This window comes from Coturnix japonica, chromosome 3 (genome assembly GCF_054131305.1).
Source record: "Coturnix japonica strain WE chromosome 3, WE-NBRP24, whole genome shotgun sequence".
Taxonomy (NCBI): Eukaryota; Metazoa; Chordata; class Aves; order Galliformes; family Phasianidae; genus Coturnix; species Coturnix japonica.
Genome location: NC_140665.1, coordinates 30375519 through 30399767, shown reverse-complemented (window position 1 = coordinate 30399767; position 24249 = coordinate 30375519). Strand labels below are relative to the sequence as shown.

General features: G+C 44.4%; 1 long non-coding RNA gene across 2 annotated transcripts; it reads right to left on the bottom strand.

Annotated features, from left to right (window-relative positions):
• Positions 1-22877, bottom strand: LOC107311344 (uncharacterized). 2 transcript variants are annotated; one of them, XR_001553998.3, is made up of 4 exons: positions 22268-22877; positions 10252-10405; positions 9996-10138; positions 1-7902 (listed from the first exon to the last, which is right to left on the bottom strand). It is a non-coding gene; the product is annotated as an uncharacterized LOC107311344 (long non-coding RNA). The 2 variants fall into 2 exon arrangements; XR_014943890.1 differs by lacking the exons at positions 10252-10405; positions 22268-22877 and adding an exon at positions 19734-21062.
• Positions 22878-24249: the final 1372 nt, after the last annotated feature.

Here is a 24249-nt window from a genome sequence, read left to right as displayed (position 1 = left end):
CTTAATGTGTGCAGGGATTCCTCGCCCTGCCACCAAAACACTTTGTTTAGTGCAAGGGGTTGTACCTGCTTTGCCAGGGGAGCAGAGCTCACGGCTGGCATCAGGTTTGAAACTATCCAGAGATTCCGGACAGCAGAGAAGCATGAGTCTTAAAGACAGAAGAGATGGCAGTGGAGTTTCTGGACCTGTCTGCTGTTTACACTGCTACTGTACTTGCCGGCCCTGAATGTCATAACTTCGTCTCTGCTCACTTGCTGACTTTGCTCTAATAGCTCAGGAATGATACGCAAAGAGCAGGGCATGAGGGCTGCTGCCACTGCCTGCAGCTTCGCTCTGCAGAGGAACAGAGCAGGCTATAAACGTGGAGGCGGGGGTGGGATTTATGCAGCTTTAAAACATGCATTTGAGGGTGTAAGGGTCCAAAATCTTGTTTTCAAACACTGATGGGCCTTAGAAATCCCTCTTGCTGAAAGGCCCTCACCTTAACCTGCTTCTAAATTGCAAGTTTAGGCTCCTGAGTCAGTTGATCACCTCTGGAAACAGCTTCTCCTCTGTGGTTGCTTGCATTCTATGGGGGAAAAGAACTGACAGAATATTCTCAAATGCCCCATAAACAGACTAGAGCTGTTTGTGCAGTACACCCAAATGCAGGGATTCCACCTTGCAAAAGAAAAGGTTTCTACTCTTTTTCAGGTCTCTTAGCACCAAGCATGTCTCTGGATGTACAGTTTCCAGTTGTGGGTTGTAATTTTTATTTATTTTGCTACTGTTGCTGCTCTGTTGGTGGAAGAGCAGACAAGAGCACCTGCTGCCTGGGTGTACTTGCACAGCCATGCCCCTATGTTGCTCCTGTCGCAAACTGCAGCTCTCCTCTTCCCCTTCCTACACTTGGATGATCTGGCTTGGCTTTGCACGTGATCAGTAAAAATAATTGCATACCTTTGCATGGCAGAAGTTCTTTCTATCAGGGTGACTCAGCAGGACAGCCATGCATTCCAATGCAATGCCCTGGAACAGAGAGCCTCTGCTTAAGTCTGCATTGAATTTGGGGTGGGACTTGGGCCTCCAGAACAGGGTCGGTGCCAGAGAACAGCTTATCCTTAATTACATTTCCACGATGGGATTCAGCTGTGGGGGAATGAACACCAGTGAACTCAAAGCAATCCAGCTGATTTCCAGGAGAGGTAAATGAGAGATCTGGGAGCTTGAAATTGAGAGTAAGCTCTGCAGAGATGATAGAGATTTCATCATCTCCGAAATAGCCTTGGCAAAGCCCCAGTAGACAATGTAGCTAAGTTATTCTGTGGCTTTTATGTTCTTTCATGTGGCTCCTGGATTGCTGAAGCTTAACCGCAATTATAGTCATTTTATTTTAAGGAATCACACAATGGCATGGCCAGCTACTCTGACATTTTGGGTGGCCCCTAAGAGGGACATTTCGGTGGCATTTTCAGTCATTGGCATCATGTTATGGCAGGTTTCCTGCACAACTATCCACTGCAAAGCCAAGATTTTTTTAAAAAAAATTATAGCTAAACCTCTGGCTTCTTCTTTTATTTTTATTTAACTTTTTATATTGACTTTTTTATATATCCTGCTGTGGATGCTGGTGCAATGCCTTGAGGTCCGTCAAGCTAGATGGCATTTAGGGTATTTTAAAAGCAGGGTATCTGAAGGGTGTTTGGGTGCCTGGCAGAAAGCGGGAAGTGTCCGGACATTTGTTTTTCGGAATTGCTCTCCATTGGCGCCAGTCTGCCTGTTTGCAACATTTCACCCAGTTTTGCAAATGTGACAGCCCTCTGGCCACTGTTACGTGTTCTGCCACAAAGTTTTGCGAAACACCCTCTTGTCTCTTATCAAAATAGAACAAGCTGGAGTTCTGCTACTGGTAAAAGTTCACAATACCGAACCAGCAAAAAAAATGTATGTATAATCTCGGGATAGATCATCAGCTTACATCTTAGTGAAATTGCACTCTTTCCTTCACCACTTCATTGCACCTTGGCAGAAATGCCTCTCCCTGACCCATCAGATTTAGTGCTGACCCATCAAGGAATATACCCTGTTTCACTTCCACTAGATGTCATGATGAGAGGTGAAGCAAACAGAAGACAACAGGGAAGTTTGGCTATTATTCAATACCCGCAGGTCACACATGAGTTATACACCATTAAACTGTGCCCTTGAGACAAATGTGCTGACTCTTTTATTATCCAACCATTCTGACCTTTCTGATTCTCTCCCTCTCCCCATTGGTCTCCATGCTGTGATTTATTCCCATGCTACATTTTGTGTCTCTGGTACAGCTGCCATCAGTACATCAGTACAGCTGGTGCAGTTTTGTACTTCACCTGCCTTGCTGAATAGAAAGTGATAAAAAATAACAACAGTCATGATAATAAATTTCATAGCACTTGGGAGAATGTAGAAGTAGACTGGGTCTTCGCAGTATATAGACCTGTCATAGAGAGAATGGTGGTAGTTATGGAAGAAGTCATGCTTGCCATTCCCAGGTTCCTCACTGACATAACTCATCAATCAGGTTGTTTGTTTGAGGTTCTTCAGTGCTCCAAGAAGATAGAGAGCCTCCTTAAAGCTCCCACACTTCCCTTCCACACAGAACTGACCTCTAAACAAGTGTTAGAATATGAAGGAAGTTGAGAGTGCTGGAGCTGGCTTCCCCATCCACTGTTCATGTTTACAGTGCACTGGTGTGACCTTGATGCCCTTGAACAGAAGAAGGGCCCTCCCCAAGCAAGGTATGGCTGTGCTTGCCAGGCTCCCATGGAGCAGCAGCAGGCACTGCAGCAGGGTTTCTCCTTGGGTGCATTCTGTGTTTCTCCATTCCCACTTTGTCTAGTCTGCATTGCACACTCACCAGATACCAAATGGCAATTTGGAGTTGCCATGAGATGGGTGTAGGTCTAATTCCACACTCCGACCACAAGGTAACAGGCCACATCATGGTGACTGAAAGCTCTTTACAAGAGAGGGAAGCAGCTCTGCAAGGACATCATGCAGTTTGTCTGCAGTCAGGGAACCACAGCACTCCTGCCATACGAGGAACTGAAAACACATGCATTTCTAACATAATCATCCCTTGAAAATTCCATTTGTGTCCTATATCAAATCTCAGAGCAACTCAGCATGAGTGAGATCCATGAATGATGATAGATGGACATTCTTTTGCCATGCAAACAACAGCAAAGCAGGCACCAAAAGGCATCAAGTCTACCGAATCATTAATGAATGCCATTCAGTTTTCATGTAGCATCTGGAGCAGGACAAGTTGGCTATTCAGAGTCAGTACGGAAACTATCTCTGTAGGTTTGGATAAATCTTCTTCTCAAAAACAGTGGTGAGGTGTTGAAATGGGCTGCCCAGGGAGGTGGTGCATCCATGGAGGTGTTCAAGAGCCGTGTGGATGTGGCACTGAGGGACATGGTCAGTGGGCCTGGTGAGGTGGGTTGGCGATTGAACCAGATCATCTCTGAGGTCTTTCCCAGCCTTACTGATTCTGTGATGCTGTGATTCTGTGTCAACACAGAGGTTGACCCACTAGTTCCAATACCTCCAGTTCAGGAGGTGAATGCAATTAAGGCTCTGCAGAACATCTTTCTATTCCATGTCAACAAGAGGTTGGACACAATGATTTTTTCCGTAGGGTGCTCAGTGCTGGAGGTTGGGGAATATCAGCAGGGAGCTCTGCAACTATTTAATCTTGTGGGGAAGGGCTGGAAAGGTAGTAAGCTTACGCTTTGATGGGTGTTTGGGAAGAACTCGCAGCTGGAGCAGGATGTGGGACCCTGAAGCTTGAGTGCTTTTGGGCAATGAGTGAGATAGAGCTGCATGGCTCCTGCTGCGATGAATTTGCACCGTGTTGGTACGCTCTGTTCTGGGAAATTATTCAGATGTATTGAGGTGTAAACAATCTCTTCCTGTAGGAGGAGCCCAGGAAGAAAGCTAGGTGTCTCCTCTTGTTCTTCCCTCAGAGCTGGGACTGATTCATACCTCAATCTGAAAGCAAACTCAGGTTGGCTCAATTGAAGTAAGGCACTTGTGAGGCTTGTCAGAAAGGAGAATATTCAGAGGGCCAGGGCGAGCACTCTCTGTTGTGGGTATCTGTCTAGCTCCTGCATAAGCAGGTGTATTCACTTAGGTATGTTAATATACTTTGCTGCAGGGAAAGCCACCAAATTGGAATGCTCAGTCATTAGCTGCTGCAGGGAAAGGGTGCACGCTAGAGGGATGCAAAGGGAGTTCTTTCTGCCAAGGGAAGATTAAAGAATTTTACAAATAGGAGTTGAGAAAACAAGTACTAGAGGAGACCCTGTCTATACATAAAGGAGTTGGAGTCCGGTGTGATAGAGAGTCCCTGTGCTTCTTTAAAAACAAGTACAAAACAAAAAAGAGTGGCTGAACAGGAAGCAAGGCGGAAAGCAAGATCCTTTCAAAATCATCAGCAGCCAGGGAGAGAAGGAAAAATCCGAATGTAGGCAGAACACTGTTGATTTGATGCTCACCCCAATGTCCTGCTACAGAGAGACAGGCTACCAGAAGAACCAAAAGCAAAAACAAAGAAATCCAGCCACACAAAAAACAAAGCTTTCTCCCACCTCTCTGGGTCTGTGCCAGAATGTGAAGTTCACTTTTAAAGGCAAAACTGACGCAGAGACATTTGACAGGACTCATGCTTCTAAATCACGTGGGTGCTTTTGTAAACATTACTTTTGGGTGTACTTAATATCTCCACTATTAATCGGGTTGCGGGGAGTTAAAAGGCCATTAATGGCATCAACTAATGCTATTTAGCTGGGCTGAATTGCAAATGCAAGTTTAGACGGAGGACAAATACAACGTGACTTTGGAGAGCCATGCAAAAAAACTAGCATTTTGATCTTGGAAAAACCCTCACAAAACAAACACCTGTTAATCAACCCAAAATACACTGCCAGTGAGAAGGGAGGAAAACCTTGGTGGATGTGATACTGGGAGAACCTGTTAGTGTGCTAGTTAAAGACAGACATGAGGCCCAAGAAATGGAAGGCAGTATGTGGACACAATATGTGGAGCAGAGTTGATAAGACCTCAGCATGTAGTTTGGCCACAAGGACGGTCAGGTGGAGTTTGGTCCCACTGGAACAAAGCATGCATAAAACAATACTGCTCTGAAATCTGTGGCACACCAAGCCAGGGTCTAGTGCTAACCTGGATGTTGTGCCCAGCAAACCAGCAATTGGTGACAGAGGGCCTGGATGGGTCAGACAGGTTTTAGAAAACTGCAGTGGGACAATGACCCAAACCTGCTTGGTTTGGATCTGTGATGGCTGGCTGTATTTATGGGGGCATGTTCATGCTTACTTGTTTTGACTGTAGCCAGGACAAAGAGACTTTAACAGGGTGCCTGCCTGTTTGTAAAGGTATAATTGGTAGAATAGTTTTAAAGGAAAATGTACCTTGAGTATCATGGGGGAAAGATTAAAGAGAGAAGTGCACAAGAATATGAACAGTTCCTGAGGCTTCCAAAGGAGGTAATGACTTGTGTTCCATGAAGTCTAATCTTGTGTTGTCACAGAGGACAGGAGGATAACCAAGAAATATTGTTCTACATACGTTAACTGCATAGCACTTCAGATAGATAGATGCTCTTTTCTATATTCTCAGTGTTCTTATTACTTCTTAATAATGTCATTAAAAAACCACCATGGCTGGAAACATGAAGTGTTCAGAAATGAGAAATTCTAAAGTCACGATTACTCTTTGAGCCTTATCTCAGCCTTCTACATGTATCTGCATTGTGTCACAGTCATCACTGTATAGGACAGATCGTTGCTGTGTTCCCTCAGTAACTATTCAGAATTTTTCCTTACCCTCATCACTTGACCTCAGACCTTGTTTACCGAACACCACTTAAGCTTTGGGTAGAGTGCAAACTGATTACATTTCCTCATGGGCTTTTCTGTGACACTTTCACTCTAAATCTGAGTGGTTCACAAATATGTAGAGATTTCCTCTCGCTGCAGCTCTTGCAAAAAGAAGAAGGAGCTAGCACCACTTCCATTTTACTGAAGTGAAATGAGGACAGAGAGATTAGAGGAGTTGGGATCACTAACTGGCTGTTCGTGTTACACTTATATGTTTGTTTTTCTTCTTCATTTTTTAATTTTTTTTTTTAGTGCACACTACATATGTTTAAACAAGGGCATGTTATTGAAATCTAGAGTGCAGAGGATTACTGTTGTGAAAGACGAAATTGCAGATATATAAGAAAAACAACTGCTTTTGGCAAAGTAATGTAAGAGCGCACTTAGTGCGAGAAAAGAACACGAAATTGTTGAGAGGACTGGGAGGGGGGTGTGGAGAATGGTGTGCCGACAAGAAAGTCTAATGTTGGGAAAAGTTCAGTGAATTAATAAGAGCACTTGAGAACATCATTGGGCAAGATGTAAAGTTGAGATGAGAGAAGAAAGTAAGCTGAGCAGCCTCTAGAATGCCCATGTTAGTGAACTTTGATGCTGAAGCCACCCAAACTGGAGAGGGAATCAGTAGCAAACATGTGATAGCCTGATACGGGATGTCTTTGGGGGCGAACACATCCTTGGCTGAAACAAGAGGGATTGTGGTACAAGGAACTTCTGCCAGGATTTCTGCTGGGAACAGCCAGGGTTCTTGAACCTCTAGAACCAGAGACTTTCATAATGTTAGTCTCCTTCTCTGGAGATATTCTAGACCCGCCTGGATGCCTATCTGTGCGACGTGGTATAGGGAGCCTGCTTTGGCAGGGGGGTTGGACTCCATGATCTCTAGAGGTCCCTTCCAACCCCTACAATTCTGTGATTCTGTGATTCTGTGAAGGCACTTTGCTTGTAATGAAGACCACTCAGTGTTTTTGCCAGTCTGACACCCAGGTGTCTGTAGCCTGGCAAGCAGAGCAGGTGGTATTGGCCGACTGTGAAAGTGTTTATTTAAGTGACAGTAGTAGGAGCAGGGCTAGGCAGCGTTCAGCTGCATTAATGACCAGATAATCTCTTCTCCACCTCCAATCCCCTCCCTCATTTACTACACACCCCTAGCTTGGCAGTAAAGGAGACAGGGGTCCTGTGGAAAAATCCAACAGAACTACGTGATCATGTCTTTAAAGGCTGTACTATAATGCACAGGCACAAAGAAGGGAATTAATGTTATATGGCAAGCCTCCAGACTAGCATTTCCTCACTCCACTGTGCAGCCGTAATGTATCTTCCTGCATGGTTCCCTGTGTGCTATTGCATTGGCTTATAGGGGGAATCACAACAAATGATTTTCAATGGTTTGAGTATACCTTTCTCTGTCACTGTGATTCTGAGTGATGTACTCCATGCACCCCATCTCTTCTTGCCCCTTTCTCTCTCCTACACCCCATCTCTCAGCTCTGAATGATGCCTCAGACTATTTTCCCACTCTTAGTCCCCAGCTCCTTCTGCTTCTGTCTCCATTTACCCCTCTGCCCCAGAAGATAGAGTAGGTCCAGGTCTCTTTGAGCTGGAGGTCTCAGCAGGTGGCAGTGGTGGCAGCAACAGTTGGTCCCAAAGCCCTCATGTCCTTGTGAGGAGACACATGGGTGTGCCTTAATCTCCTGCAAGACAAGACACAAAGCCAGGAGGGATGCCCCGGAGTCCTTCGGGGAATACAGTGCTTGGCCTGCTTCTGCTCACAAAATGCTAACGCTGTTTTTTTCTGAGGCTTATGAGGTGGCCATGCAGGTGCAGTTTTGAGGAAGCTGCCAAAAGCACATTCTTGAGAGGAAGGCAGACCTGCATTTGGGTGCCAGCTCTGAAGCATGAGAGTCACACATCAGTAAGAAGGCTTCACAATGAGGGAAACAATGCATTCTTCTTCCTGTTGCCAGAAGCAGCCGCACCACTTAAGGAGAAATGCAAAAACCAAGAATGAATAAAAGAAATCAGCTTGAGACAGACACCCAGCATAGGGATTTGCCAGCCAAATGCTTCGTGTGACAGGTATGAGTATCTGATAACAGACTTTTAATAAATGTTGAGCTACTTCAGCATCAGGTGAGACCACCTCTAGTGAAAGCATGTCACCTTTCTCTTTTTAAAGATGTTTTTTTGAGTGCTCAGCATAGCAACAAAAATTGCTGAAGAAGCACAATGATGTGGTGAGAAAGGCCATGTGAGTAGCTGCTGCTGTTACATCATGAATGTGTCAGAGGACAGTGGGTGCCTCTCCACCAGTTGCCTGCTGCCAGGTCCTGCTCCCTTCTCCCCTCTTGGCCCTGCTTCCTGGGCATGCTGCCTTCTCACCCACTGCAGATACTCCCTCTGTGCCTGCCTTTTCCCTTTGAGCAGCTGTCCGCTCAGCCTCCTAAGCAGCCTCCTCCTTGCCTGTCCCACTGCTGACTTAGGCTGATGCTGTCATCCTCTGCCACCAGTGTGCCTCACTGGGCTTTTGGAAAAATCTCTGCCTTCCTAATCTGCTGTAAGACACACGGGAGAGGGCCAAAATCTTAACTTCTGTCACCATTCTCTGATGCCAAGGCTGGGTTAGTGGCCTAGTGACTTCAGTGGGACAATCCCTGTAAACTTCATCCAAGGCTTGCTGTAATCAGTGGACTAATGCCAACTTATGCCAGCAGAAAACCTGGCCTGTTGGTTTGGGTTTCAGAGTAGCTCAACTGGTCTGTGCCAGAGGGCAAGCCAAACCCTGACTCTAAATGAATGCAGAAATAGTCAGACACAACTTTGTACTCCCTCCTGTTCCATGTCATCCTCCTCCTACTTCTTTCATCCTGGAAGCATGTAAACATAGAGGGAGTAAGTGTGTACACAAGTTTTCAGTTTTTGTGAGCACTGATGCTCTGTTTCTTTTCTGGAAGATTCTGTTTGTTTCAGGAGATGCAGCACACAGTGCTTTATTGTGTTTGCATGAGCTGTTCCTGCTTGTTCCCATCATCAGTGGTGCATTTACTCTCAGCATCATGTCTGCCATGATTTAGTCATGTCCTGGGCCATCAGCTGTAGGCTCACAGTGTATTCTTCTAGATTCAGAGGAAACTGCTGTCTGCCTTGTTTATCACCATTGGGCAAATCAAGACAATCATGTGCAACCCTAGCATTGCTTTCTTCAGCAGTGCAGACACATTTTCTTACTTCTGCTGCCCCTGTGTGCACTTCAGGCCTCTACTCAGTCATGCAGCAAGCTGGGTGAAGTTGCAGAGGCATGAAATTGGAGACTGATTGCATTCATGAGTGTGTCTACCTGTAGCATCCATGAAGAACTTTGTTGTGCTTAACAAGTAAAAAAGTATGCAACCTGGATTAATATCATTACATACTACAGAATGAGTAAACTTTTCTTGTTGTCACTCTGCCTTGGTTTTATTTGGGACGCCATAGGTTTTGAAAATCTCATTATGAACTTATGGATAAAATATTTCTGAGAGCCAGAACACTGCATTAACAATTTTAGTGTCAGTATCTGTTAAAATTAAGAGATTCCTTGCTCTTTTCCCCGTCCTTTTCCCTTTCCCCTCCCTTTCCCTTTTCACTTTCCCTTCCTTTCCTTCTCCCTTTTTATTGAACTGAAACTTCATTTTGTTTAATTGAAACCTTTTACCACTTACAGTTTACAGTAAGCGTGTACAGAAATAATTCCTGATACTCAGTGACAGCTCTGTCCTGGGCAATTATGTCCTGAGAAGACACTTTAATTTTTACAGGGTTTGTAGCATCTGTGTAGTGAATTGTTTTGGAACCTGTCCAATAAATATATCAAAGGTGTTCAGCCCCGGGCTTTCCCTGCCAAATGAGATCTGAAAAACTTTATCTGTGTATCTGAAGAATTTGGCTTCCACCAACTGAGTCAATATTTCAGTCCAACTGGAAATTTTCTCTTTGAATGTTTCAGAGGCCATTTAAGGCTGAACCAACTATGCTCTCCTCCATAATTAGAAAGGAGCAAGCATCCCCTTCTGTTTTGCAACTACTGCCACTTACTGTCATGCAGTATCTCCATGGCCTTCCACTGCAAGGCTGGAGGAATGTTTTGGATCACCCAGCTCCAAGTTTCCATGACATCTCCATCTTCATTTGGATTCCAGAAGTGCTTTGCCGTGACTGAGGTTCCACTCTCCTAGACTCTGTTCAAAAGCATAATGAAAGACCATCTCAACTCCCATTACATTACAGATTAACAAAGGGAAATGAACTATTTCTGTTTCTGCTTCTGTGGAAAGAGTAAAGGTTCACTCACTGACTCCTCAGTTGTCTTGAAGCCATTAAGTCATCCTTCCCTCCTGTTTTATTTAGCTTGATTTCCTAGAAAACTCTTCTTTCTTTGAGTCAATTATTATCAATATTTTATGACTCAGGACTGTCCTGGAGGTTATCATTCCTTCCATTTCTTTCTGTGAACATAAATGTAAAAGGTAAGGCAGGACTGCAGACAACATCACATCCACCCCACCGGAGGAACCTCTGTTTTCTACTTCCAACCCAGTGCACAGCTTGCTATCATTACAAAATGAAGGGTTATCTTCTGGTTGATTGTTAGAGGGAGCTATGCTCTGGTAGTCTGCTATATGGATGCCCTGATATTTGATAGTTTAGATATTTGATATTTTTTCCTTGCTATCTGCTACAGCATTTTCCTTTCTGTTGGGAGACCATTTCCTTCTTTCTTTGCAACATTGCTTCTGTCTGTACTCTACTGAGTTCCCAGTCTGAGTTATTCTCCTGTAGTCTTTGAAACTTGTAGTGGAAGCTATTGGAGTTACTGGAGACAGGCACTGCTGTTGCCATAATCATTACTGGAGTGAAAGCCTTGTCCTCTGTGATCTCCACACTTCAAAGTGACCTCTTGGTTCATTTTTTTTTTTTTTCCCTTTGTCTCATGACTATACGTGACAAGATTTTCTTCTGCTGTAAATGTACGTAACTTCACCAAAATCAATGGATATTAGTTTATATCATTCAACAATCTAGGTAGGTCATTCCAAAAGTAATGCCTACCAGATTACCAATAACACTATTTGATAGAGCACATTCTCAGCTACATAACAATACTTTTCAACATAGTCACTGCCATTAGCTCTGCACTTTCTCCAGTGATGAACAAGAGCCTGCATGGCGCACTCATGAGATGACCCACTGTTTCACAGCTGATGCAGCAGTATCACTGCTAGGAAAATGTTACCTGCACAGTCCAACTTTCTCTGTTTGGTCACCATAAACATTCAGCAAGCATCACTGGGCACCGTATTTTCCCTTGTGGAGGAAATTAGTGACACTCCTTTGCTTCATAAACACATCCGTGTCTGATGCCATTCTATCAGACTGCCCCTCTGTTGCCATCCATCGCATGGTGACAAAATGTAAGGGAATACTGACAGGAAGGTTCAACCTTTACGGCCACACCACCAACATGCACCTCTGACATCATGGGCAATGTAATAACACACAAGGCATTACTTCATCATTTCCTAAATCTTCCTTTGTCACTCCTAAGCTTCAGAGCTTCTTGCCATGGTTACGCCAGCCCGATGTCTATTTAAACTGAGCGGTTTCCTGCTCCATAACCTTGGACAGGCTCATCAAATCCTGAAAAACAACTTTTCCTTCTGCAACAGTGTGCACAGTAACTTTGTTTTGAACCAAGAGCTGATGTGAGGGTGACTCAATGAGCCACATGATGGGGGCACAAATGCTCCGTGTGGAAGGGAGGGCAGAGATGGACTCTTCATAGGTAGTGGCTCTCCTACCAGACAGAAAGCTGAGGAGGCAGAGTGATAGCCTTATGTGAAAGACAGCACAGAGGAGCTCATATTGCCTCCTACCACCATGTATTTACCATTCTCTGAATCAACATTCCCCTTCCGTGGTTCCAAAATTAAGCCACAGCTTTAAACTTGAAATGTTTAAAGAAAGGAGGGGGGAAAAAAGTGTCTGGGCCATTCTTCAAAAGCCCCGTGTAAACACTGGGTGACCCATTCCTTGTTCTTTTCCTAACCTGGCTGAACTCTGGAAGCAAGCAATAAACAGCAAAGGTTAATTAAATCCATTTCTAAGTTTAACACCCGTGGCTCCCCACCCTGTCCTAACCAGACTTCAGGGGTTGTGTGTTATGGGCAAATATAACCTGGTTTGAATTCCAAAACATGATTTCAAGCTTCCTTTAGAGACAAAGAAAACTGATTTCTATATGATGAAATGAGTCATTCAAGACAGGGAACCTAATTAGGGTTGCAGCAGCAGCAGTTAATTTCTCCACCAAAAAGAAATTTTGTGCACTAAAGAATGAAGTGCTAGTTCCGGGCAGCAGCACCAGGCACTCAGTGTAATTATAATTTATATGGCCCTCACTGCTGCGGTAGTTAAGTGCCTGACAAGAACCAAGGGATTTGCTCAGAGGTAGGGAAAAGTTTTCTTCTCTTTTATAACCAGCAAACCACAGTGCAGAGAGATGAAACAGCATGCCTCTGACTGTTGAGTGGATCTGGCCAGGTTGCCCTAGACCTTCACTAATGCTTTCAGCAGGAGCTGCAAACTTTGCTTTCACCTTTGCCTTTGCCCTGCTCACAGCCCTGGGAAATCTTCATTCTCCTTTCTAGCAGGTCAGTGAAGGGAAGGAGCAGTGTTCCCTCAGCAGCAGGGCCAGATATCCCCAGCTCCAACCCAAGACTGAGTTGTTCTGTTCACAACATGAAACCTGGAAATACTCCATGGATTTCAGAAGGTGAAGAGCTCAATCTTCAGTTTTCAAAGGATGTCAGACTGCTTTAGCTGTACAATTTCTCTTTATGGGGAGCTCACACCTGACCCAGAGCTGCCCCCATTCTGATGCCTCACCAGAATGCCAGGTAGATGTGAGTAACCCTAAGAACTCCCTGGCTTGCAAAACCACACAACATGTTGCTTTATCTCCTTTTTTTTTGTGTGTGTGTGAATCTAGTAACTGTATGATTCAAAGTTTTCCTGGGAGTCCAGGAAGAACATTAGTTCTTGATTATGTTAGAGAGGGGAGAAGACATGCTGATTTGCTTCAACAAAAATCTCTTCTGTAGAACAGAATCTGTACAGTGGAAGATCTCTTTTTTTCTCAAACTGAGACATTTTGGTTTTGTGCTGGGTACTCAATACCAGAATCCCTTGGAGGCCAACAGAAGCTGCAGCCTTTGCCACTGCCTCTAAACTACAATTTAAGCCAAGTAGGAAAAGGCCAAATCCACTCAGGAGTGGGGCTGAAATGCCTGTGAAACCAGGCCTTGGCCCCAGTCTCTTCATCCAGTATGGGAGAGATGAGAGTGGGGCTGGTTGCCTGCTCTACCAGGAGTGCTGATCCATCCCAGAGATACGTGACTGCTGGGTGGTTTGGCATAGCACGGAGGCTTCATCCAGCCAGAGAGCTTAGCGCTGCCAGAGACTTTCCTCTGGGCCCAAAATCCGCTTTCTTTCTGTCTTGGGGGCTTTGTTCAGTTTTGGAGGTCAGCCTAGTACAGGCTGAGCAGCTAGATAGGGTTTCACTTTCACCATAAGAGGATATCTTTGTTGTAGGAAGCTTTTACAATAACTCTGTAAACATGAATGAACATGTTTCCCTGATAATGTCAAGTGAAAAATCCCATATTTTTCTCTTTCTTAATGAGCAAGGCTTGCCCTTCAGTGTCTCTGACCTGGAGCACATGTTATTACTGTCGGGTGACAGTGCTGTAATCCCATTCTTGTACTTGATTTATGGAGGCAGGGCCTGGGGCTGCGTCAGGTCAAGGCCCCGTTACGCTAGACACTGTACGAGCTCCTAATGAGGGAGTGAAGCTGTATCTGGGAGAAGATGGACAAGGGCTGGGAGCAAAAATGAAGGCCCAGCAGCTGAACCTGGAGCAGGGCAAATGTCTCCTGAACTCTGAAAGGATATCCCAGCTGCTGACTTTGTTGCACTTAAAAATATGCCTGACTTTCTGCGGTCCTAGCTCTGGCGCCAGAAGATCTTTCTGTTTTGTAGCTGTTTCACCTAATGGGTCAAGCAGCAATTACTTGATGCACAGACACAATAGTGGGTTTAAGTGACACATATGAACTTGATTATGATTTCCTACAGGGAGACAACCACATCTGCTATGCTTCAGGCATGATTCAGGGGATGCTTTTTTCCAGCTCCTCAGGTTGAGAGTGCCTATGTGAATGTAACCACAGTGACGTGCAGAGCTGAAGGAAGGATGGGTCCAGCAATTAAATAGAAAAATGCCTTATTAATGACCTCAGGCAAGATGCTGATGAGCTCTGTATGGTGCCCCAAAGGTTAGCATGAGCTGCCTCATGTGTACAGGAAACTGGGGCAGACAGCAGAGCACGGCTTTCACATTTAATGGGATCTCCCTTCTCTCCAAGAGGAACAGCATGAAGCAAACGGACCGTCCAGCACTGACTGCAGCTTGTGTGTGGTCTGTGAGTGTAAATACTTGTGTAATCCCATAAGGACGCCTGCACCAGGGATAGTTTCTGCAAAATGTTTTGGGAGGGGGAGAGCAGCCATGTTGGATGCTGGTGGAAAGCAGAACCAGAACAGCCTCCTGCCATGTCAAGACAATGCTGGTCTGCAAGAATTTCTTGGTAGACTGGGGGCAGAGAAAGGGTTCCTCAAACCCAAACATCCCTAGATAAAAGCTGGAGATTACTGTCTTTCCTTTGCCTCTTCCCTGGGAGCCAACCCAGATCACTTGGAAGACTCTTTCTGCCCTCTTGCCATGACAGAGACCCCAAGTGCTGTCCATTTCCATCACCAGCACAGAATCTGGGAAAACCTTGGTGAGGCCATGTAGAAGCATTTGTCTTCTCTCTGCTTTGGAAGCAGACTGTATTTTTGGGAAACAAAGAGGACAGAGGGAGGAAGGGAAAACAAATCCTCTTTCGCTCTAAGATGTGCACGTGTTTTTTTTCAGATGATTTCCTTATTATAAGCTCTCCCATCTCAACCCTTTCAGCGTTCTCTAATAATTCCAATAAACGTCAGATCCAATCTCAGTTAATGAAATGTACACCTATTAAACAACCAAAGTGGAAAATGGCCCACCCTCACTCCCTGCCTTGAGACCAAGCCACAACATCTGCTTTTTACCCAGCAATCAGATGATTTTTACCAGGTCCCCAGAAAATTTCTAGTAAAATAAACAAATTTTAAAAATCCTGTGGGACTTCCAGCTTTCTTCATGAAGGAACACTGAGATGTTATTCAATATGAGGAGCCATTTGGTTCACGTGTGATTGCAAGCACTAACCAAAGGCAGCATAATGGGATAGGTATTTACAACATAACCATTATCTTATCAGAGCTTCAGGTACAGCTGTAAATAGCCTGTTCCAGCTGGGCAATCTGCTGAGTTAAATGGGTTCTACTTTTAGAAGCAGGAACTGGAGAACATGTCCCACTTAAATGCCGATTCATTTGCACCCAAGGGATGGAAACTCAAACAGCAGACCCTGGCCACGGAGGAGGTCTGTGCTCTGTGCTCTGTGCTCTGTGCAGTGTTGCTCCCTCCCTCTGACACAGCAGGCTGAGCTCACACAGATCGCACTGCTAGCACAAGTGCTCTGTTGACAGAGTCCTGTTAGCAGCTCACCAACCGTAGAGAATTGCAGTTCCCTGGATGGGAGGTGATTTTGCACAGTCAGACAAAAAGAAAGTCAAGGCTGAAGGCAGAGAAAGAGAGACTACTTTAGAAGCAGTAAGAAAAAGAAAGGGAGAAGGCAGAGAGGGATTGAGGAAGGAGATCATGAAAAACGAGACCAAAGAAAGAATAGTAGTTAAAGGACAAGCTTTGCCACTGTCTCCTTGGCTGTGACCTGCCTGAATGGGACAAAGTGTTTACTCTCTGCACGCTGCCATGCACTGAGTGCCAGGTAAAAAGACTGATCTCCCACACCCTGGCAGTAACATCTCTCTTGTGCAGTGTCAGCAGGAAACGAATCTGCTAAACCTAGACTCAGTCCCTTGGTTTCAAAGGAGCTTTGTGAAGAATCAGAATTGGGTTGCATTGAATTTGAACTTGTTTAGAAATGGAAATCATTTCAAAGAAACAGAAGTGAGAAGTTTTTATCTCAGATGTGAGAAATTTGAAGCCCATTCCTGCCTGATAGAGGTTAAGTCTCCAGTCCTTCAGAAACATTCTGGAGGCAACTCTACAAGCGAGCTGTCAGAAGATGCTACCCAACATTTTGGTGGGATAAGTGGATGAAACTAAATCTTGCTTATTTTTGGATGTTTGGCATCTATTCTACTGGAAAGTGGGTGATTTGTGTGACTGACCACAAGGGAAGGTGGAACTGCACTTGAGTTGACAAGTAACACTGGAGGTTTGGGAGTCTAGAGAAACCAGCCCTTGTAAGTGTTAACAAGGAGTGAGCCAGGGGTACTGAATCTACTCACATACATATACCAGGGCACAAAAACTGAGCCAGAGTAAACAGAAAGCAGAGGACAGATTAATTTGCAGTAAACATGGAAGCAGTTGCAACAGAAAACAATGTTCTTGACGAAGGCTATTTAGTTACAACTTCTCAGTAAAAGCATCCCATATCATGAAAGTGTGCAGCTTTTGGCAGTTTGCAAAGACATACAAAACCAAAGTGCATTTATGAACATATGGTTGGGGTAACAAAGGCTTGGGACATTTAAGTCAGAAGGTTCTTCAGGCTTCCACTTACATGTACACCATAAAGCTCAAGAAGAGGTAGCCCTATGATGCTGAGGTGAGACAGACACCATCAAATTCTGAAATAGTGTCATTATCAAAAGAAACTTTTCTACCTTTATATTACAGACTGGGAAGAGAATGGATTGCAAACAGACATTAGGAGGACTTGGTGTTGTTGGCTGATGAAAAGCTCAATATGAAACATTAATATGCACTGCAGCACAGAAAAACACCTGTATCCTGGGCTGAATCAAAAGAAGTGTGAAGGACAAGTCAAAGGAGGTGATTCTCCAACTCTGCTCTTGTGAGATCCCACCTAGAGTACTGCATTCAGCTGTGAGCCCCTGCAGAAGAACAATAGACCTATTGGAGTGAATCCAGAGGAAGATCGTGAGTATGACCAGAGGGCAGGAGCACCTCTCCAAACTTTGAAGACAGGCTGAGAGAGTTGGGGTCCTTCACTCTGGAGAGGAGAAGATTCCAGACAGACCTTATCAGTGGCCTTCCAGTACCTAGAGGGGTCCTACAAGAAATCTGGAGGGAGACTTTTTACAAGGGTATGCAGTGATATAGGGTTAATGACTTTAAACTGAAAGAGAGTAGATTTAGATTAGAAATCAGGAAGAAATACGTCATGATGAGGGTAGTGAGGCCCTGGAACATTTTGCTCAGAGAAGATTTGAATGCCTCATACCTGGAAATACTCAAACCAATTTGAACAGGGCTTTTAGCAACCTGGACTAGTGGAAGGTGTTCCTGCCCATGGCAATGAGGTTGGAACTAGATTGTCTTTAGGGTCCTTTCCAATATAAACTGTTCTCTGAATATATGGTTCTATGTTAATCAAGATAAAATGGCAGTGCAGTCATATGCAGTCACACAGGACGGGAAAAGTCCATGTTGCCAAGCTACACGGGATGTTTGCAGAAGAGCAGATGCTAATCAGGACATAGAGAGCAGAGGAAGCCCAAAGCACATGCATATCTGAGTTGAATCAAAGTTTACAAATTCAGACGTATAACTTCACCGAACAGATGCAGCATCTCTTTTTAAAGAGATGGTGGGTGGCCTTAGCTGCTATGAGAGGATTTAAAAACAGCATAAATACTCTCGCTGATGGGAATACCCGAGTGACTGTGAAACTATGTGTAAGAATCGAGTCTTACAAGGACAGAGAAAGTTGTTAAAGTTTACCTAAATTTTGGGCATTTGTTGAGCAAATAGGCACCATCTGGGCAAAACCCAAACATCTCTTCATCAGTCTGAGATGGTCAGGGTAGGATTAGAATTTGATGAGGAGGTGAGAAGGGTTGAAAATGGCTCATAGCTGGAAGCAGTAGTGAGGCTGTCATGCAATAGGAGAAAACAAAGATCTTTCTGGTAGGGGAAGTGGGTCACCTATGAAATGCAGGCATGTGGGAGGAAGGCATTTTAGGAGTTTAGGTATTGTGGTGAGTGTCCTTCCACTGCTCATTTTGCTTTTTATATACAACAAGAACAAATGGTTGTTGTACCTTGTGGCAATGTCACTTAAACAGCCAGTGCCCACTGCCCAAAGCAGACACTTGGGATTTGATCTCATGGGAGCTGGTGAATGGGCTGTACTGAGGGCATTATTTTTCCAGGACTTCACATAGGCGGATGTACAAACCCAGATCTCTTCCACTACAGATATTCTGACCAAAGGGTTTTCCTTTGGCAACAGTTTCTGTTGGTGGCTTGCCTCTCAAGGGTCAGCCACAGAACAGGTTAGGCCATCAGACATGGAAAACGGGAGAGCAAGATGTCATCATTCACCTCCCTCATCCCTTTCCTGAGGCTGGCAAGTCTACCACCCATGCTCAACTGCACATCCTGAGTCCTTGCAAGCTTATGCCTTGCAAGAGGGTCTGAGGAGGCTCCTTGGAGGCTGTGCAGCTTGAACAAGGACATAAGGTAGTGAATAAGCTGAAGTGAATATACAGGTGTGCCTGACTGAGGGTATTTTGGGGTGATGTTACAGCTTCAATCTTGAGACTGTCTGGAGTAAAAGAGCCTCTTGCTCCTGTTGGAGAGATGGAATAAGCTATCTGCACAGAAGGCACTAAAGGGAGAAGCACGAAGGTAATTCGCAAAGGGTGGCTGAAAGATAAAAAGGGAACTGTGTTGTGAGGCCAGAATGACGCATGCATAAGTAGTAGACGTCAGCGCACAACACAGTCAGGTCCTTCACAGGGTAACACAGGGAGCTCTTTTAAACACACACATACATGCACACACAAAAAGAACAATTTATGGTTGTGTCAGATTCACGTCTGGGCTTCTCATTAAAATTAATGAGGTAACGTCTCTGAGGCATTCTGAAACGGATGCACCCTAGAGAGTGAAGGAAAGACCTCTATCACTTTCAAATAGCTACTTAGCAAAACCAATTGCAATTTTTATTTTCTATGACCACACATCAAGCTCACACCAAGAGCAGAGAACACTGTTTAAACTCATAAGCAATTGGCCTTTCTTCAGACACTTTTAATACAATGACCAAAATTCAATGGTCAAACTCATGCTGAAAGCATAAAAAAAATTAATCTGTCTGGGAGAGGTGCCAACCTGGTCCTATTTTGTATCACTTACGGAATTACATGGAGGTAAAGATTAGATTACTACAAATATTTTTAATTAATTAATATATTTTCTTTAGTTCACAGGATCAAAGCAATGAGAGAAGATGTAGTGGCAAAATGGTGTGCAACTGCCTGTCCCAAACTCTACCAGCACCCTGGAAATGCACATACAAGACCTTAGTCTTCCAGTCCATCCATTGTATGCAAATAGCTGAGAAAATCCTACCCAGAATGAATGTCCTACTAATTCCCCTTCAACCTCTGGCTGGTCTACAAAGAAAAGAATAGCTTGCCTAACCTGACAAATCTGCAGTGCACACCTTTATTACTTGACTGAAACAAATAACTCTTCCATGGCAGCTAAAATAGGTGATCAATACAAATCCATGCAACAAAATATTTAGTTCAGTTCTTATCTCAAAGATTTTGGTTTCTTGCAGTACCTCATTTTAAAGCTGTGGTGTTGATCACTTGGCTAAGAGATGCCAAATGCAAGGAATGCCTCTGCTGTGAACTCTAGAAGTATTCTGCTGAACTCTGGTTACAGGAACATGTACTGTATTTTGGTATGACCACTGCCTAATTGGGCTGAGGAGGAGGAAGCCATTCTGGGTTACCTACGTTGAGTGGCTATCACTATGATGTCACAGCAGGGAACATCCCGTAAGAGAGGCAGAGGGATGTTATGCTGAAGAAACAGATGCGCTCCTCCCTCTGCAGGCAGTGTCCATTCTGCCCAGACTTTGTCTGTTTGTCACTCACTGCATGCTGTGTTTTTCGTGCAGACAGTGTTTGCGGCAGTGCTAAGCACACACACCTGGAAAGGAAGTCAGTGGGAGCTGTACGGTGAGTGTATAAAGTACTGAAAGCTTGCCAGCAGCTTTGGGAAACAGAAGCTCAAGTGCCTTCATTTTGGCACCCACAATTAGTGAGAAACATCAGGCAACTTTGACCTCTCTATTTTATTGTGTGTATCTGAGCCACCTCCTCTCCCATGCACGCTATGGGGAAATAGGCATCATTTTTTTGAAGCACTCTGATTTGAGGGTAAGGCCACAAGGAAACACAGTAATAATGACTGCGGGACAAAACAGGAAAGAAAAGGGAAAAAAAAAAAGAAAGAAAAAAGAAAAAAAAAAGGAATAAACAGTGGAAAACAGGCCTGCAGGCCATGCACTGGGTAGGGCAAGCAGCTAAGCTGGATAATTATGCATAGAGTCAAAACAGTGGAAAAAGAGTATGGGATCATGAAATTAAATGCTACACAGTGCCACATGCTAAAGGTTGTGCATGCAGATTGCAGATGCAACGTGAAGTCTGCAGGCCCCAGCTTCTCATGGGCAGGCTTCACTGGATGCATGTTTGCTTAATGTAGGTGGGTGCCTGTGTGCTAAGCACTAGGTGGACGTGGAGTAGACATCCAGTGCTGGAACATACCCCCTTTCCCACTAGCTGAACATCTCCCCCATGTCTCCTCCTTGTCTTGCACACTGCATGATTTATGAAGGTCGCCAATCAGGATGCCCTGTTCTGTATTGAACAATTGGTCCTACCCCTCCTTGTGCTTGCAGGCTGGCTTACTGCCTGCTGTCTCAACCCCTCTGTTTTACTGCATGAAAGAAACAGACTCTGAAGTTCATCCTGACTTTTCCTGTCCACATATATCAGGAAGTGGGAGATGACAGTCTTTTTCTTTCTGCATATTTTCAAAGACAGCACAGAGCCTCTTCAACATGATATATCAGTAATTTCATTTAAGCTGGAGAGTTATCTTTCAATATATATCATTGGTATATTTAAGTTTCATTTTATATCAGTTTGATAAAATTAAACCAGACCTGCTTTCTACAAGTGTCTTGGATGTTTTCCATTTCTGTAATTGTAACATCTACTTACTGCACATTATCTAAGAGGACTGGGAGAAATCTATGCTACTCCTTGTTGTATGAATGTCACTGAACTTTGTTCAGGTTCTCCAACCTTGTGCAGAGTTTAACACTATCAAACACACAGGAGCCTACCACCATTTTGTTAATATACCAAAAATAAAATAAATGCAATAATGCTTGAGAAAGAGAAGCATTTCCTGACTCCTTGCTCAAGTTGGTACAAATAAAATTGCTAGATTATAGGAAGTGATGAAAAGTGGTCCATCATCCCATCCTAGGTCAGATGATTGTCATCCTAATCTCTGGTTCTCATGGCACCAAATGTCCATTTATCTTGCCATTTCTCCTGTTATTGTGTGAATAGCTGGTCTCCTGCACCCAGCAAACCTATTCTTCCTCCTCCCACAGCTGCTGTTTTCCTCAGTCTCTTCTTCAGGTCTTCTTCCACCTCCTCAACCAAAGGTCTGTCTATCAAATGTATCTTGTATGTCTGCAGAGCACCCGCCTTTCACTCCCCATCAGAGAAAATGTACTGGCTGAATGAATTTCTAGCTGACAGCAGCTTCTTCCCTGAGTTGTGAGAGCTGACATTTCATGACAACAGCCATGCTGTTCTATCATGCTTGAGGATAACATTATCTCCATGGCAGCTAATGGTGCCATCCTAATTGTCGTTGATCCTCTTTGGGTCTACTCACTGCTACTATCTTCAGCTCCTCTTCTCCATCCTTCAGGTAGATGCAGCCACTTCTCCCATTTTTCCTCAGTTCCATCTTGAGTTCCCTCAAGATAATATGGTCCAACTATTGACCCACCCCCACCATGCCCACTAGCCATGCCCCTCAGTGCCACATCCACACAGCTCTTGAACACCTCCCTGTGCAGGCCATTCCAATACATCCTTACTCTTTTTGAGAAGCAGTTTTTCCATATATCCAAATACTATCCCACATCTTCAAGGGATCCTCTCTTCAAACACTACAAGTTCTAAAGCCCAAACTGTTAAACTGCCCACAGCTCCTCTACTCTCAGGCAGGAGAAGGTGTCAGTGGGAGTGATGATGATGTCCCACAGCTGGAAAGACTCACCCAGTTGCTTCCACAGCTGGAAGAGATGTGCATCCTGCTGGTGGGGTGTTGAGGAGCAGGGTGTGTGATATTGCCAGGACGTGTCTGTGAGATCAGATGTTTCTGGGATGAGCTGTGCAAGTGCACGCTCAGTGGTCAGCAGAAGTCACGCGACACCGTCTGGATGGAGATATCCCGCCAGAACAATGAAGCATACGAAGGTTAGTGACTTTCTCAGGCCAGTGGCTGGGAGATATCCAAGGAATGCAATGGGAATATGACTCCGCTGGGATGCTGCCAGTGACTTAGGATCACATGCCTACATGATGCTTAATATGCCATGCAGTGCCTCTGGGCATCCGATGCCAAGCAAGAAGTTCATCCCTGTTGCTGGGCTCTGCACTGTGCAGAATTCGGAGCAGCAGTCTGAGTGGCTCAAGCCTGTCAACTGGGGCTGAACTGACGTGGTGTGTGTCCTTTCCCTTAACCTTCCTGCAAGAGAGACCGTCTGGGCTACTATCAGCTTAGTTAAATGCATCTTACCTGAGACTGACAGCACCCTCTTCCGTTCCTCCAGCAGCTCCTTTCATATCATCCGTTAACCCAGCAGTGGGTGTGTTATCAGGCAACAGTTTTGCTAAATCATGAGATTACCTCAACTCACATTATAGTACACGTTTTTAACCCTTGAAGCTCCAGAACAAATTTTAACACTTTGAAACACCTTAATTTCAGCATCATAATGAACGATCTCCTTTCCTTCAAATGCACTTTGGAAATCCTGAAATTTCTTTCCAGACTTGTATTTTTGGGTGCTTTTTGAATGCTTGTGGGGGAAAGGACAGCAAAGAAATTTCAATAGACAGAGGAAAACCTTTTCCGTGATGAGACTGTCTCATCTGATAATGATAATGATTTAAAATGGGATAGGAGGAGCCTTTTGTTAGGCTGTGAATGACAGGTTGCTCTCCTGACAGCCCCAAGATGCTCAGGATCACTGAACTATGCTGTCTAGTACGCAGAGATAGGAGGTTCCCAGGGAAATGCCTCTAGTGGAAACTTTTGGACCGCTCTCCGTAATTTATTTTTTTAAGCAATGTCAAGGTATTAAAACATAAAGTGAGCCAAAAAAGATTGGTTAGCTCTCTAGGATCATGGTTCCTGGCTGGTTTTATGCCGTTCTCAGCACTGCGGGGTCCAAACTCCTAAGGTTCCTTTCGCAGCAATAATGCAGATAAGAAACCTTGCCTAATGGGAGAGAGCATAACATCCAGGAGAGCTGGTGGCCACAGGAAAGACTCAGATAGGAAAAAAACAGCTAAAGTGAAGGATGAAGACAGCAGTTTTTAGAGATGTGTGGTAGGTGTCTTTCTAGAACTGTAGTAACGAAACTCTGCAAAGGAAATATTAATTACCGTGAAAGAGTTAAATAAGCTCTGCCAGAGGCAACAGAGAAGACCATGATAAAATGTTGTTGTTAGCTTCGACAGTCAACATGTCATAAAAAGATCAGGGTGAAGTATTTGTAAAATTTTGAATGACAGAAGTCCACAAGGTGTGTCATTTTAAAATAGACACAGGAGCGCAAACAGAGCCCTGCACAAAGTTAACAGAGTTCACGGAAAGTAAATGGAATCAAATCCTATTGCACAATAGAAGGGTATCCAGAGTGCGAGGTTCTGTCAGCTTGCCAGTGATGTGAGAGTGGGTACGGTACAGACAGAGAGGCCGTGCCCCACAGACATTTGTTCTGTGGATGCTACAGCTGTGTGGGCAGCCATCTCTAAAATAAGGCAAGGAGAGGGGATAATTAAAGGAACTAAGGAAAATATGCTTGACAAAACCCTTCCTGCAACATACCATGAGTGAGTTTTCTCTGTTCTGGGGGAGATCATTGCACTCCATGCATTAATGCTAAGAAAATCCCTGCAGAGGTCCTGGCAGGCAAGAAGGAACAATCCAGGAAACTCCATAGTGCTGGGAAGAGATGGAAAGGCAGTTCT